General features: G+C 40.8%; 1 protein-coding gene and 1 pseudogene across 2 annotated transcripts in view; both read left to right on the forward strand.

Moving 5' to 3' along the window:
- The window catches only part of PHKA1 (phosphorylase kinase regulatory subunit alpha 1), a 208,546-nt gene that overhangs the window by 170,049 nt on the left and 25,307 nt on the right, over positions 1 to 13,190 (forward strand). The window lies entirely within an intron of this gene.
- LOC308551654 (Y-box-binding protein 1 pseudogene) lies at positions 10,761 to 11,704 on the forward strand (annotated as a pseudogene). The gene has a single exon. The product of its transcript is annotated as a Y-box-binding protein 1 pseudogene (transcript).

The following is a 13,190-nucleotide window of genomic DNA, read 5'->3' on the forward strand; positions in this document are numbered from 1 at the left end:
CAGCATATATTTGGGTCCTGTTTTCTTATCCATTCAGCTACCCTTTGTCTTTTGATTGGACCGTTTATTCCGTTTACATTTAAGGTTACTATTGATATCAACTTATTTAATGCCATTTCCCCCTTTTATGCTGATGTACCTTTCTCTCACTATTCCTTCTTTTTCTTAAAGCAGTCCTTTTAGCATTTCTTGCAATGCTGGTTTGGTGGTACTGAACTCTTTTAGCCTTTTATTGACTGGGAAGCTTTTTATTTCACCTTCAAATTTAAATGATAGCCTTGCTGGATAAAGCAATCTTGGTTGCATGGTCTTGCTTTTCATTACTTGCAGAACTTCATGCCACTCCCTTCTGGCCTGAAGAGTCTCTGTTGAGAAATCAGCTGTCAGCCTTATGGGGGTTCCCTTGTAGGTCACTGCTTGTCTCTGTCTTACAGCCCTTAATATTTTCTCTTTGTCCTTGACATTTGCCATTTTAATTATGATGTGTCTTTGAGTGGGTCTTTTTGGGTTTCTCTTGTCTGGAACCCTCTGTGCTTCCTGAACTTGTGTGGCTTTCTCCTCCGCCAGCCTAGGGAAGTTTTCTATCATTATTTCTTCCACCAAGTTCTCTATCCCTTGCTCTCTTTCCTCCCCCTCTGGGACTCCTATAATGTGAATATTGTTTCGCTTCATGTTGTCTCAAAGTTCCCTTAGACTGTTCTCATGCTTTTTAAGTGTTTTTTTCTTTTTGCTGCTCTGATTGTGTGATTTTCTCTACTTTCTCTTCTAAGTCACTTATTCTATCCTCTGCTTCATTGAGCCTGCTTTTAATTCCTTCCAGTGCATTCTTGATATCAGGTACAGCATTCTTTATCTCTGTCTGAGTTGTATTTATGGTATATATCTCTTTTTTTTCATGTTTTCACTAAGGTTCTCGATCTTATCATCTATAGTATTCCTAAGTTCCTTGAACATCTTCATCATCAATACTCTGAACTCCGTTTCTGATAACTTGCTCAACTCCATCTCATCAACGTCTTTTTCTGGCGATGTTTCCTTTTCTTTAATTTGGGGGTTGTTTCTTTGTCTCCCAATTTTGGTAGGTCTTAGTGCTTATATCTATATATTAGATATATTTGCTGTGTCCCAGTCTTGTGGCGTGGGATTTTGTCTTGTGGGTCCAGTGGAGCCCAGAGGTGTATATTGTTGTTAATACTGGTGAAAACTTAGAAAATAATAATAAACTAAAATGTGAAAAATAGAGAAGCTACTGGGAGATAACAGAAGCAGAGAAAAGATTCTGAAAGAAGGGCCAGCACAAAATTAAGGGAGAGAAAGGAATAAGATAATAGTTGAAAATGAGAAAACAAAAATACAATAAAGAGAATATGAGAAACTAACAATCGGACAGGAAATCAGAAGGGGGAAAGTGAAAGAATGAAAGAAAAGTAGAAAAAGAAAGAAGAAATAGAAGAAAAAAGTTATGCCAATGGATTGAGAGGAGAGAGACAGAGATAAAGTCCAGGCAGGCAGGAAGTCTGGTAAGAGATTTGGGGGATACTATAGAGGAAAGCAGTAAACTTGGTTATAATGATAAAGTCCCAGTCGTTAAGCAGGGATATCAAGAAAGTCTTGATAGTAGAAGCAAGGATAAAACAAAACAAAGCAAATAACCAAAACAAAACCAAAAACAAGCTAAGCAAGACAAAATTCTTTTATATAAAAAAAAAATTTAATTAAAAAAATGTTTAAAAAAAATTAAAAAAGAAAAATAAAAAGATTTTTATAAAGTTTAAAAAAGAAGAAAAAAACAAATTTTCTCCCCTTTCTCCTCTTCCTAAGGAAAAAAGAGAAAAAATAAACAAACCCACAAACAAAAAACAAACAAAAAAATCCCCAAAACCAAAAAAAGCCCAAAACCAGACAAAACAAAAAAACAGCAGAGAAAAAGGTAGTCAATCAGGTGTGTTTCTTCTGGGCAACTTATATTGTCTGAGGGTGACTGTTTTTTGTGATTTCATTTCCCCTGGTAGGTACTTGTGTATCACCCAATGTGAGGAGCCGTCTAGGTTTGGCTCTGGTGTCCTTAGGTAGATGGTTGATCTGATACTCTCCGTGGGCCACCTCCTCTTGTCAGCTATTTTTCAACCTTGTAGTTGCCTGGTCTTGCTCCAGAGTCTTCTGTAGAGTTTTTAGGGTACAGGGTGGCCAGTGTAGCCCAGGGTATCACTCCCCTTAGAGGTGTCGCTGTCAGGCGCTCACTCTGTGGGAGTTATTCTCTGCTCCACTGCCAGCTCCTCAGTCCCTACCCTGTCCTCTGATTCTAGCTCCCCAGGCTCTGTCCTGCTGCAGCTTCAGATTGATTTCAGCCTGTTGCCTTTTCTGTATGGGCCGTATCAGCAGCCAGGGCCCAGTGGGTTCGATTAAGAACACATTGTGGTGGGCCCTTTGCCTGCCCAGCCCCCAGCAGGGGTTTTCAGTGTTTCCTCCAGTTCCCAAACAGCAGCCCCGGAGAGTCTTATTCTTGCAGAGTCCTCCTATGAGCTGCTCTCCCTTCCCCCTCAGGACTGTGCCCTGTGGGGGTGTCTGGGGCTTCAGTGAGTGGGACCTGCCCCTTTCCTATTGTGGGTGGTGCTCCTGGCTGCAGGAGAGGCTGGCAGGCTCTGCCCCTCCCTGCTCAGCTCTGGTTGGCTGGTCGCACCAGGCCCACCCCTCAGACCATCTACTGCGCACACCCCAATGGCAGCCTCTGCTGGTCTGTCGGAGCAGTGCATGCCGGGAAGGTGGGAACCAGTTCCGCAAACAAACTCGCAAAAGCACAAAGCAACAGGCAGGCAGAGAGTCCGCCCTACAAGGTCCCACTGCCCTTGCTCCAAGGCACCCAGTGGGAGGGGACCCAAAGTCAGCTCCACGCAGCTCTCCACACTGCTGGTCTGAGCAAAGCTGGGGCCGCTTCACGCGCCACCACAGGGCCCCTTGGGCCAGTCACAGATCCCAGCCTCTTGGCACCCAGGAGCTCAGGACGGGAGGGCTCCTCCCCTCCCCCATGCCACGCAGATTCAGCGCCTTCTGGGGCTCACCACAGTGCCCCACAGGGAGGAAGAGGGTCCCCGTGTGCGGGTGCTCAGCGCAGTCCTCTGGACCCTCACTACTTGGGTGCCACAGGCCTTGGGACAGCCTTCCCTATGGTCGGCACCCCGAGCACCAGAAGCCCGGTCGCAGCCTCCCCTAGAGGCTTTGTTTCTTAGGAAGGCGCCATCTCCTCCCGGACTCACCATTCCCCTGGGTCCCTCTGTCCTGTGCGCAGGGCGCTCCTTCCCCTCTCTGCTCCAGATGTGGGATACCTGCTTTTGGATGCCATCCGCGGGGCTTTGCATCCTCCAAGCCTTCAGGCTCAGAGCCCAGCACAGGCTTCAGGGGGGAGTCCCCCTTCCTACAGCCCCCCCTCTCTTACCGGACTCCGTGATGGTTCCTCAGTGCTCCCCCCTCACACTTTGTCCACTCAGGTATGTTTCTCTGGGTTTTTTTCAAGCTGGTTACGTAGGATTTTAGGAGAAAATCAAGTCCATGGCTGGAGTGGGGCCGCTGCTACTTCTCACGGGGCTGCCATCTTCCTAAGCCTCTGAAAACATTTATTCATAAAGATATATGCACCCTTATGTTCATCGCAGTATTATTCACAGTGGCCAAGACATGGAAATAACCCAAGTGTCCTGTGACAGAGGACTGGGTAAAGAAGATGTGGTACATGTACAGAATGGCATACTACTCACCCATAAGAAAGGATGAAATATAGCCATTTGCAACAACAGGGATGGACCTTGAGAAAATCATACTAAGCAAAATAAATCAAACAGAAAAAGCTAAGAACCACATGATTTCACTTATATGTGGGATATAAAACTGAAAGCAAGAAATCAACAAATAAAACAAACAAACAAACAAAAACTCATAGACACAGATAACAGTATGGTGGTTCCCAGAGGGTAATGATGGTGGGGGAGTAAAGAGTAAAGGGGGTCAAATATGTGATGGAGACTTGACTTAGGGTGGTGGGCACACAAGCACAATATACAGATGATGTATCATAGACTTGTACACTTGAAATCTATATAATTTTATTAACCAATGTCACTCCAATAATTTTTTTTTAAAGCAGATTTTATTCCCATAAATACCTAAGCAGAGAAATAATCCATCAGACACCATGAATAATCAAAGTAACAATGTAGCTCAGGTAAAAAAGTGAAATACCTCCAGGAATTGAACTTAAAGACATGGAAATATGTGGTTTAAATTACAGAGAATTCAAGATTTCAGTTCTAAACAAACTCGATGAAAGAAAACTCAGAAAGGTAGTTTAATGAACTCAGAAATAAAATCAACAAACTAAAGAACTTTACCAAAGAGACTGAAACTATAAAAAAAACAAATGGAAGTTCTGGAGGTGAAGAACTAAGAAACAAAGAGTGAACTAGCAAGCTTCAGGGGCAGAGCAGAACAGATGGAGAAATGATTCAGGTGGAAGAAGAGAGATTTGAGAGTAAAAAAAGAAAGAACTCTATGAGAACTATCTAACTTCATCAGAAAGAGCAATGTAAGAATAACAGACATACCAGAAAAAGAGGAGTGGGAAAATGGAACAGAGAACCTAGTCAAACAAAATAACCAATGCAAACTTCCCAGACCTTTGGAAACAACTGAATTATTTTTAAAATACAAACATCACATGATCTCACTTATACGTGGAATCTAAAGAACTTAATAAACTGATGAACAGAATAGATTCAATGGCATGGAAGCATAGATGAGACTGACGAATGTCAGAGGGATGGAGGAGGGCGGGTGGGTGGAGGGGGAGAGAGTAACCAAAGAATTTATATGCATATATGCACAACCCAAGGACACGGACAATGGTGGGGAGAGGGACTGGAGAGGGGGAAGGGACGGGGTAAAATACATATTTTTTTTATTTCAGAGAGAGGAAGGGAGAGGGAGAGAGAGAAAGAGATAGAAACATCAATGATGAGAGTCATTGATCGGCTGCCTCCTGCATGCCCCGCACTGGAGATTGAGCCCACAATCCTGGCATGTGCCCTGACTGGGAATAGAACCACAATCTCCTGGATCATAGGTCGACACTCCACCGCTGAGCTACGCCAGCTGGGCACAACTGGATTCTTGAATCTAAGAAGCAATTAGGTGTTCTGTATACCTAATTATCTCAAGCCAAAATGGTCTTCTCCAAGTCACAATATATTAAAACTCTCAACAGTTAATGAAAAAGAAAGAATTCTCAAGGCAGCCAGGGAAAAGGATGGGCTCCCTGTCCATAATGGGAAAGATGTGGGTAAATACCCCTACTAGTCTGCTAAACAAGACAAAAATGGCCTGGAGGGCAGCAGTTGCCCCTTCTGGACAGTCTTAGTTGTGCCAAAGCAAGCCCAGCCTCCAGTTCTTTCTGGCCATCAGTGTGTCCTTAGCTGCTACCCTCTTGGTCTGGTGCTACGTGTGAAGTACCCATCATACAACATTGGTGCCCTGCTCCCAAATGACCACTCACCCACTTCCACCTTCACTGTGATCAAACCACCAGCTCAGGTGACTTTTTTAAATGCTAGATTTGACAAAACAACAAATAAAAGCCAGAAACTAAAACTTCTGCCTGTTAGTATCCTCTGTGGTCCAGATACTGAGCTGGGTGCAGGCCCACCCTCCCTGCAGCCCCCAGGCTATAGCACAGGTAGCAGACTGGCCTGGGCCTTTGGAACCAGCTCTGCTCCTGGGATACCCACACCTCTCACCCCAGGGCTTGTTTCCTTTGTTCTTCCTGTTATATCAGCATTTAGGTTGGTATCTTTCACTTGCTGGGAGAGAGCAGACAGCAAAACCAGACTGCAGTAGCTCAATGGGAGGAAGGGGGACCTCCCCAGATGCTTCTGTTCTACTGCAGTGCCTCTCCTGGGTAGAGGGGGACAGAAGCCAGGCTGGAACCCTGCCTCCAAGTCCCTGGGAGCTCCGCCCTGGGCAGCCAGTCCTCATCCCTCTCCAGCAAAATACCCCGAGAGGGGTGTGTCTAGCCATGGCCTGTCTTCTCTTCTGACCTGTGTCATGCTACAGAACTCAGTAAAGTGGATCCTGACATTTGCCTCCCTCAAGGATAGACTATACATTGGGACACAAAACTAGCCTGAACAAATTCAAGAAGATTGAAATCATATGAAGCATATTCTCTGCCCACAAGACTTTGAAATTAGAAATCAACTGCAAAAAGGAATTAAAAAAACAAAAATATGTGGCAGTTAAACAATATACTACTAAACAATGATTGGATCTAAGAAAAAATAAAGAAGAGATCAAAAGATACAAAGAGATAAATGAAAATGACAATATGACATATCAAAACAGCAAAAGCAGTAAGAAGAAGGAAGTTTGTGTCATTACAGGCCTACATCAAGAAACAAGAAAAATCTCAAATAAACAACCTAACATTTCACCTTAAAGAACTAAAAAAAGAACAAACAAAGCCCAAAGTCAGTAAAAGGAAGAAAATTATAAAAATGAGAGCAGAATTAGACAAAATAGAAAACAAAAAGACAATAGAAAAATTAATGCAACAAAGAGCTGGTTCTTTTAAAGGATTAATAAAATTGACAAAGTTATAGCTAGAATCACTAAGGAAAAAAGAAAAAAGACTCAAAATCAGAAATGAAAGAGAAGTTACAACAAATACCACAGAAATACAAAAAAACATACAGGAATACTATGAAAGACTATCTGCCACCAAACTTTAAAACCTACAAGAAATGGATAAATTATTAGAAATATATAACCTTCTTAGACAATCTCCAAGCATTGGGAAATCTAAATAGACCAATTAACAGTAAGGACATTGAAACAACCATCAAAAACCTCCCAAAAAGTAAAAGTCCAGGACCAGATAGGGCTTCACTAGTGAATTCTACCAAACATTCAAGGAAGATTTGAAAACTATCCTTCTAAAACTCTTCAAAATTTTGAAGAAGAGACAATACTTCCTAACACATTTTATGAGGCCAACATTTCCCCGATAACAAAACCTGGAAAAGACAACACACAAAGGAAATTACAGACCAGTATCTCTGATGAATCTACATGCAAAAAGCCTAAACAAAATACTAGCAAATCAAATACAACAATACATTAAAGAAATAATACATCATGAACAAATGGGTTCATTTTAGGGTACAAGGATGGTTCAACATATGCAAATTGATCAATGTGATACACCACATTAACAAAATAAAAAATAAAAATCTTATGATCATATCAACAGATGCAGAAAAAGCATTTGACAAGACCAAAATCCATTTATGATTATAACAATCAATAAAATAGATATAGAAAGCACCTCAGCATAACAGAGGTCATATATGATAAACCCTCAGTCAATATCATACTCAATGGTAAAAAACTGAAAGTTGGAAGCATAGATCAGACTGACAAATGTCAGAGGGAGGGAGGAGGGTGGGTGGGTGGAAGGGGAGAGGTAACCAAAGAATTTGTATGCATATATGCACAACCCAAGGACACAGATAATGGTGGGGAGAGGGACTGGGGAGGGGGGTGGGACAGGGTGGAATGGGTCATTCGGGAGATAAAGGGACATTTGTAATATTTTAAACAAACAAACAAACAAAAACAATGCAAAAAACTGAAAACTTTTCCTCCAAAATCAGGAATAACACAAGGATGCCCACTCTCACCACTCTTATTCAACATAGTTCTGGAAGTCCTAGCCAGAGCAATCAGGCAAGAGAAAGAAATAAAAAGCATCCAAATTGGGAAGGAAGAAGTAAAAGTGTTACTTTTTGCAGATGATATGATTCTTTATATAGGAAACCCTAAGGACTCTACCAAAAACTGTTAGAAACCATAAAGAAATACACTAACATTGCAGAATACAAAATCAGTGTACAAAAGCCCATTGTGTTCCTATATACTAGCAATGAAATTTCAGAAAAAGAAGTGAAAACTACAATTCCATTTGCAAGTGCAACAAAAAGAATAAAATACCAAGAATAAACTTAACAAAGGATGTGAAGGACCTATACACTGAAAACTACAAGACATTATTAAAGAAATTGAAGATGACAGAAAAAAATGGAAAGATATTCTATGTTCATGGATTAGAAGAATCAATATTGTTGAAAAGGCCATATTACCCAAAGTAATATATAGATTTAATGCAATCCCGGTTAAAATCTCAATGGCATTTTTCAAAGAAAGAGAACAAAAAGTCATCACATTTGTATGGAATGAAAAAAGACCCCAAATAGACAAAGTGATCCTGAAAATAGAGAACAAAGAGGTATCACACTCTCTGACTTCAAATTATACTACAAAGCAACAATAATCAACAGCATGATATTGTCAGGAAAACAGACACACAGACCGATGAAACAGAATTGAGAGCCCAGAAATAAACCCACAGATTACATATGGGCAACTAATTTTTGACAAAAGAGGCAAAAACATATAATAGAGAAAAGAAAGTCTCTTCAATAAATGGTGCTGGGAAAATTGAAAAGCCACATGCAAAAGAATGAAACTAGACTGCTATTTGTCACCATACACAAAAGTTAATTCACAATGGATCACATACCTATATATAAAACCTGAAACAACAAAATGCATAGAAGAATACATAAGTACTAAACTTATTGACCTTGGTCTTAGGATTATATTATTTGGACCCCAAAGGCATGGGAAGTAAAAGCAAAAACAAATGAGTGGGACTATATAAAACCGAAAAGCTTCTGCACAGAAAAAAAGAACACAAAAAACACCATTAACAAAACCAAAAGGCAACCAACTTAATGGGATACTTCTGATTAGCGGCTAATCACCAAAATATATAAAGAACTTGTACAACTCAACAACAAAAACACAAAAGGACCCAATTAAAAATGGCAGAGGACCAATCAGTCACTTCTCCCAATACATACAAATGGCCAACAGAAATATAAAAAGATGCTCAACTTCACTATCTATAAGGGGAATGCAAATCAAAACCAACTTACACATGATAGAATGGCTATTATCAACAAGACAAGAAATAAATGTTGGAGAGTTTGTGGGAAGAAAGGAACCCTCATTCACTGATGGTAGGAATTTAAATTGGTATAGCTACTATGGAAAACAGTATGGAGGCTCCTAAAAAAATTAAGTATAGAGTTACCATATAACCCAGCAATTCATCTTATGGGTATCTACCCCAAAATTTTGAAAACATTTATTCATAACGATATATGTATCCCTATGTTCACTGCAGCATTATTCATGGTGACTGAGACCTGGAAACAACCTAAGTGTCCATTGATAGAGGATTGGATAAAGAAGATGTGGTGCATATATACAAACAGAATATGACTTGGCCATAAAAAGGAACAAAATCTTACAATTTGCAACAACATAGATGGACCTAGAGGGTATTATGCTAAGTGAAATAAGTCAGACAGAGGAAGACAAATACCATATAATTTCACTTATATGTGGAATCTAAAAAAACAAATAAGCAGAACAGAAACAGACATAGATACAGAGAACAAACTGATGGTTGCTAGATGGGAGGGATGTTGGGAGCTAGGTGAAAAAGTTGAAGGGATTAAGTACAAATTGGCAGTTACAAAATAATCACAGGTGTGTAAAGTACAGCATAAAGCATATAGTCAATAATATTGTAATAACTATGTATGGTGTTAGGTGTGTACTAGACTTATCGGGGGGATCGGTTTGTAAGTTATATAAATGTCTAACCACTATGCTCTACACCTGAAACTAATATAATGTTGAATGGCAATTTAATTGGGAAAAAATTTTTAAAGAAAAAACAATTTAACAGCAAGAAAACAATCTGTTTACAAAATGGGAAGAGGACTTGAATAGACACTTCTCCAAAGAGGACATACAGATGGCCAAGAGACATATTAAAATACGTTCAACATCACTAATCATCAGGGAAATGTAAATTAAAACCACAATGAGATATCACCTCACACCTGTCAGAATGACTAACATCAATAAATCAACAAAGAACTGTTGTCGAGGATGTGGAGAAAAGGGAACTTTCTCGCACTGTTGGTGAGATTATAAATTGGTGCAGCCACTGTGGAAAACAGTATGGAGAGTCCTCAAAAATCAAAAATAGAACGACCATATGACCCAGCAATTCCACATCTGGATATTTTAAGAAATCCAAAACACATTTTGAAAAGATATATGCATCCCTATGTTTATTGCAGCATTATTTACAACAGTCAAGATATGGAAGCAACCTAAGTGCCATCCATAGGTGAATGGATAAAGAAGATGTGGTACATATATACAATGGAATATTACTCGGCCATAAAAAATAATGAAATCTTGCCTTTAGCAACATCATAGATGGACCTAGAGGGTTTTGTGCTATATGAAATAAATCAGACAGAGAAAGACAAATACTGTATGATTTCACTTATATGTGGAATATAAAAAAACAAACTAAGTGAACAAACAGAACAGAAACAAACTCGTAGATACAGAGAACAAATTGATGATCTCCATATGGGAGGGGGTTTGGGGGCCTGGATGAAAAACTTGAAAGGATTAAGTACAAATTGCCAGTTATAAACACAGTCATAGGTCAAGAGCAGACCCCAGAGAGCCCTGAGCAGCCCCACCACCGCCTCTGGCCTAGTTACCATCACACCCCGAGAAGAGATCCACTATGGCAGGCTGCCCCAGTCACCATCACTGCAACCATGAATAGTGAGGCTGAGACCCAGCAGTCGCCTGCCACTACACTCCCTGCTGCTCCCACCATCAGCGCTGGCAAGACCAATCCCCGCACCATGGGCAGCAGCCATGGTGGCCTCACAATGGTAGCTCCTGCCAGCAGGGACAAAAAGCTCACCACAATGAAGGTTTGGGGAAGAATAAAATGGTTCTATGTAAGAAACGGATATGGTTTCATCAACAGGAATTACACCAAGGCAGATATATTTGTACCCCAGACTGCCATAAAGAAGAATAACCCCAGGAAGCACCTTCAGATGTAGCAGATGGAGAGACTGTGGAGTTTGCTGCTGTTGAAGGAGAAAATGGTGAAGAGACAGCAAATGTTACAGGCCCTGGTGGAGTTCAGGGCAAGGCAGGAAATATGCAGCAGATGTAACCATTATAGACACTATCTACATCGCAGGGGTCCTCCATGCATTTACCATCAGAATTACCAGAATAGTGAGAGAGGAAAAAGAATGAGGGATTGGAGAGTGCTCCCAAAGGTGAGGCCCAACCCCACTGGCCATATTGCAGGTGATTGTTCCCACCTTACTACATGCGAAGACCCTATGGGCATTGACCACAGTATTCCAACCCTCCTGTGCAGGGAGAAGAGATGGAGGGTGCTGATAACCAGGTCATAGGAGAACAGGGTAGACCAGTGAGACAGAGTATGTATCAGGGCCACAGACCACGATTCTGCAGGGGCCTGCCTCACCAAAGATGGCACAGAGAGGACAGCAATGAGGGAAAATCAAGGAGATGAGACCCAAGGTCAGCAACCACCTCAACGTTGGTACTTCCTTAAACTTCAATTACCGATGCAGTTGCCCAGAAAACCCTAAACCACAAGATGTCAGAGACAAAAGCAGCTGATCCACCAGCTGAGAGTTCTTCTGCTTTGCTCCTGAGGCTAAGCAGGTAGGGCTGAGTAAATGCTGGCTTACCATTTCCACCATCATCCAGTTTAGTCATCCAACAAGAAGAAATGAATATGAAATTTCAGCATTAAGAAATGAACAAAAGAGTGAAGCTGAAGACCTTGAGTGCTGGATTTTTGCCCATTGACCAGATAACTAGAACTAGCTGCATTATCTATTCAGTGTGGGGTTTTTATTTTACCCAAAGACTTCTCTTTTTGTTGATGACAAACATGTTTTGTTTTTTTTAAATCTGGTTTTTCTCAATATGCCTTTAAAGATTTTTAAATTGTTTCATATCTTGTCAAGTTGAGATTTTTACGAACTTCATTTTTAATTTGTAATAAAAGTTTACAATTGGATTCTTTTCAAAAAAGTCAACAAACTGCAAGCACCTGTTAATAAAGGTCTTATTTTTTTTTAAAAAGTCATGGGATGTAAAGTACAGCATAGGGAATATAGTCAATAATACTGTAATAACTATATATGGAGTCAGATGGGTACTAGACTTATTGGGGTAATCACTGCATAAGTTATATAAATGTCTAACCATTATGTTGTACAACTTAAACTAATATATTTTATGTCAACTGTAATTGAAAAATTTAAAGAAAATGTTTTAAAAGAAAAACCTTTTGTTTTTAGGGAAAGGACTAAGAAAGGAGCAGGCTAGCAAGACACAACTTTTAGACAATAACCACTCAACTCCAGCCAAGCACCACAGAAAAATCTTTTGGCCCCACCTCTGTCAAAAAAGGCTGACTGAGAAGCCCACACTTCCAAACTCTTACCCAACTGTAACTAGGCAGGCACTGTGGTTCTACCTTCCCCACTGTTAGGAAAGTTTCAAAGAAGGCCAACAAGGGATCTTGGACTTTCATTCCCTCAGGGTACTAACCTTGTCCCCTGGTCAGTCTGACTCCAAGGCCCATGCTGTTTCCATCAGATAAATGGTGTTTAATGAGTAATTGAATAGATAGCTGAAAAGCTCGCCAGCACCAAAGTCAAATTTTTACATATCCAATTGTATTGCAAGTATTCCAAGCATATTTTTAGCCATTTAGGGCCTGCATGCTTTGCATACTCCTCAAAACCCACCCCACACCTGCTAGCAAGAGATGAGCCCTAGGCCATGAGTACCCCAACTCCTGCTGCCATTCACAACTCTCTAACCTAGAGACTCCCCACAATGCTATTGAGGCACATCACCTAGACATGTAACCCTGTCCTGCCCTATCCCCTGGGAGTTACCTTGCCCTCCTCTCCTTCTGGATGGTAGGTAGTGTACCATACATAAGCCTCCAGATGGTCTCAGGCTATGAAGGACTTCCCCTCTCATATAACCCTATCTGAGTGCCACTTGATAAAGCTTGTTATATCTACTGCCCCCCCCCCAAAAGACATGGGTCTTACTATTTTGATACCTTTGTTTCTATGTTCTTTTCCTTTATATAAGGTACTTTATTCAACAGGTATCTGTTGGGTACTTAT

The sequence above is a fragment of the Miniopterus schreibersii genome (genome assembly GCF_964146895.1).
Source record: "Miniopterus schreibersii genome assembly, chromosome: X".
NCBI lineage: Eukaryota > Metazoa > Chordata > Mammalia > Chiroptera > Miniopteridae > Miniopterus > Miniopterus schreibersii.